At 51.5% G+C, this 3,523-nt stretch overlaps 1 protein-coding gene across 1 annotated transcript in view; it reads right to left on the bottom strand.

Annotated features, from left to right (window-relative positions):
• Positions 1-3,523, bottom strand: part of FLNB (filamin B, beta) — a gene marked incomplete at its 5' end in the record, with an annotated part of 73,729 nt that overhangs the window by 58,372 nt on the left and 11,834 nt on the right. The gene's annotated exons all lie outside the window — the stretch shown is intronic.

Here is a 3,523-nt window from a genome sequence, read left to right as displayed (position 1 = left end):
CGCGGCCGAGTGCCCGGCGGCACCATAACGCTCCCCGCTCTCGTAAACCCCCATGCCCCACCTGCAGCTCCCTGCGCCCTGCCGATGGAGAAGCGGGCTCTGGCCACCCTCCCGAGCGCACGGGCCTGCCGCGGCTCGCCGCCGTCCATGACATCATTGCCAAAACCACCCCGACAATGGGCCCTGTGAGCACAGCCCCCCTCGCACCCAGCAAAGCACATTCCCCACTGCTGAGCTCATCCCACCACCCCTCTGGTGCCGGCCCCGGGAGCGGCTGACACCGTGGCTACCACTGGCCTCTGCCTGGGACAGCAGAAGGTGGCTGGAGTTCAGCACCCTTGGCTGCAAAGCTCTGCGTTTCAGGGGAAGAAATGAGTGGAAGCCAGGCAGCAGGGCAGGAACAGGCTGTCAAGCCCTTTATGCCTCACTGGGCAAAGGGAGCCTGAGACTGCTCAGGATGATCCTGCTCCCCACTGGTTTGGGGTGACACAGCAGCCCCCATCCTCCAGGACAGCATGGCTGGCAGCACCCCAAAGACCAGTTGCATTGACCCCATGGGCAACAGGCTGCCTGGGAAAGCTCCCGGGAGGGAATGGGGCCCTAGGAAAGGCTGCAGGATTGCACCCACACTGCCACTCACCCCCGCAGCCCTGGAGCCAAAACGCCAGAGGTGGGAAGCACCAGGAAGCTGTGGGGACAGGGCAATGCAAGCCACCAAGTGCTGATTAATCATTTGGGAATGACTGGTGAAGGAAAGTCCCTGTAGTGGGGAAGTGAGCATGCCAGAAAGTGAAGAAAGGAGTCCTCCTGCCTTTGCTACGCTCTGCCGAGAAACACTTGGCTCAGCTTTTGAAACCAAGTGACACAACACAAACTACTCCTCCCTCCTCTGAGCATGGGATGGGAGCAAAAGGGGAATGATCCTATGCCAGGTCTCTGCTTCCCAGGGGTCAGTACATTTATTGCCACAGCACAACAAGGCTTTGCCTTGCCATCAGAGCGGGCAGCTACACCCGCATCAGTAACTCCACCACCCAATTCACATGAAAAAAGTTTCACTTTAAGTACAACATTAAAATTTTAGTCAAATGTAAAACTGTCTAAGCTTAGCACAAAATACTTGTCTAGGAGTCTGATAAACTCAAGGTTGTTATTTCATGCACACATGCAAACAAAAAATTGCCTCCCCACAACACACCACGTGCTAACACAACTAGAAAGCCAAGCCTCAACCAGCAAGGCTGAACTGATGAAAACAGCTGCAGAGTCAGAATTCTGCAAGCATAACACAACAAAACTAAGAATTGTCTCTGAAGCATGAGCCTGCTGTAACCATCTCTGCAGGATTACGGTAATCCTAAATCTCACCAGGTCACTTCAGGTTGCATCAAGGTTAAAAACCTGGCTAGTTCTTGCAAAGACCTCCCAGGGGCTGGCAGAGGCATTAGGTGACAAGTCGTTAGCACTGTGTTCTATCTTACAATACTGAAGGAAGGTTTCCAAGCCTCAGGGTGCAAGGTCCCCCCTCAGGCACCAGCATGCACTGGAGGAAAAAAAAAAGCTTCAGCAAGGCCAAAGAGCAACAAGTAATCCAGAGGTTTCCAGATGCCAGAGTGACCTCTGCATTACTGAAGAGCATGTTTACTCACACTGGGGGTAGGGTCAAGATAGCTGTAAGAAACAGCATGTAAAATCCTGCTGAGATAAATGAGCCTATTCAGATAGGGCTGTCTAACATCTTCTGTGCAGCAGACACCAGGCACGAAAGCTGCAATGGATGGGGTTTCTGAAGCCAAAACCAACACATTAGAAATTATCAGAAGTGATTACTGTTTGGGGAAATCCTTGGCCACAACACATACCAAGATTCAATTTTTCCATCTGAAACCAGAATCACTGTACTGACTGTGATTCACTGTGCACGGGGCTGTTCAAAGGAAATCCCCATTCATGCAGCCCTGCACAGTTCGACTCATCCCCACTCCAATGCTGCAGCACCAAAGATCTCAGGACTGGAACATACTTTGCGGTCCAGGGTTGGTGACACATCAAAAAACACCCTGCCAGTTACTTCAGCTATGCAAAAGATTTGTGGTTTGTCCCAGTTTCGATATCTGATTCTGACCACCTAACAGCACTGCTCCATGCAGGTTTATTTTAAAGCATTTAAGCACAGATACCCTGTTACAGATGCTCTATAACCTTCTGTGGCATAGTGACAAAGTTATTCCAGAATTTATCAGCAGGTCAGCTATCTGTCCTACCACTTCCCTAAGAAGCAATAGGAAAGGTAATTAATCTCTAACATGCAATTGTACCCCCACTGCAGATAGTAACAGCCACTTTGGAAATCTCCTTCCAACATCTGAGCCATTTCAACAGCTCATTTTGGCATTCAGACGTAAGTACACACTCTTAACATAAGCACACAGCACCAAAAGCAGCCCTACACTCACACACTGCCACCAGAACGCATCTCACCAGGCCACTGCCATTTCACACTGCTGTGATGGTGCTAAATGCCTGAAATCAGCCATCGTCCTGCCTCCGAGCTCCAGTTACCGCCACAGCATTGCCACGCAAGTGCCCATCCAGGGAGGACAACACACCTGCAGAAGCCAGGCTCCCTTCCACAGCCACGCACCAAGCAAGGATGCTCAGGGCAGGTGCACAGCCACTACAAACATCCACTGTGTATCTCTGCAGTCTGGGCAGGCACCGCTGCTTTTCTGAGGCCACTAGGAAGATGTCTTAACACTTTTGTGTGTAAGCCAGCTAGATGTTAATTCTTCATGAGCTTTCAGACACACCTATCCTCCCATCCACTGGAAACCATGACCATCCCTGTCCAAGAAGGAAGAAAGCCACTTTCTTCCTGGAATGTAAACCCTTAAATAAAAAATATTCAGTGCTGTGCAGCTGCTCTTTGAAGGAAGAAGCCTTCCCCTCTTTCTGGAAAAGCAGTGAAGTCGTTTGAACATATTTTTGTATACTTGTGCAACCCAGCAGTAAACACACTTCCATCTGCACGTAGCAGAAGGCTCGCCCCTGTGCGGTCAAGATTCAAGCCCTGTGTGTTTAACATCCCACACAGGATAGCGCTGTGTTTATACGGTTTCAGCTACAAGCTGCTAACATAAGGAACGGACACTTGGCTTGAGGCCCAGGCCACTCATCCAACAGTGGCAGTCACTATCAGACAGAACTCTTTTGAGAGGAGCCTTCACGAGCAGGGGCACGGCAGGGAACCCGCAGAGGCACAGTCTGCACGGGTGGTCTCTGAGCACCTTAAAGAGGACCATATGGGATTAATGGTACAGCTCGAGCACATATTAGCCACAGCTGTGTGACGTGCGCTTCTGCAGACCACGTACCCGCTCCTCCCACCCAAACTTGCTCACCACACAGCAAAGCTTTGCTTCGGATGTGCAAGTTTTGCACAGCTCTGAGCAGCCCACGGGACCCCAGCTCACACCAGCTGCTGCTGGCTGGCCGGCCCCAGCCCCTGGAGCTGCTCTCCCAC

This window comes from Pterocles gutturalis, unplaced genomic scaffold (genome assembly GCF_000699245.1).
Source record: "Pterocles gutturalis isolate BGI_N339 unplaced genomic scaffold, ASM69924v1 scaffold7690, whole genome shotgun sequence".
Lineage (NCBI taxonomy): Eukaryota > Metazoa > Chordata > Aves > Pterocliformes > Pteroclidae > Pterocles > Pterocles gutturalis.
The sequence above is the reverse complement of the archived record's forward strand: the minus strand, read 5'-3'. Positions and strand labels throughout refer to the sequence as shown.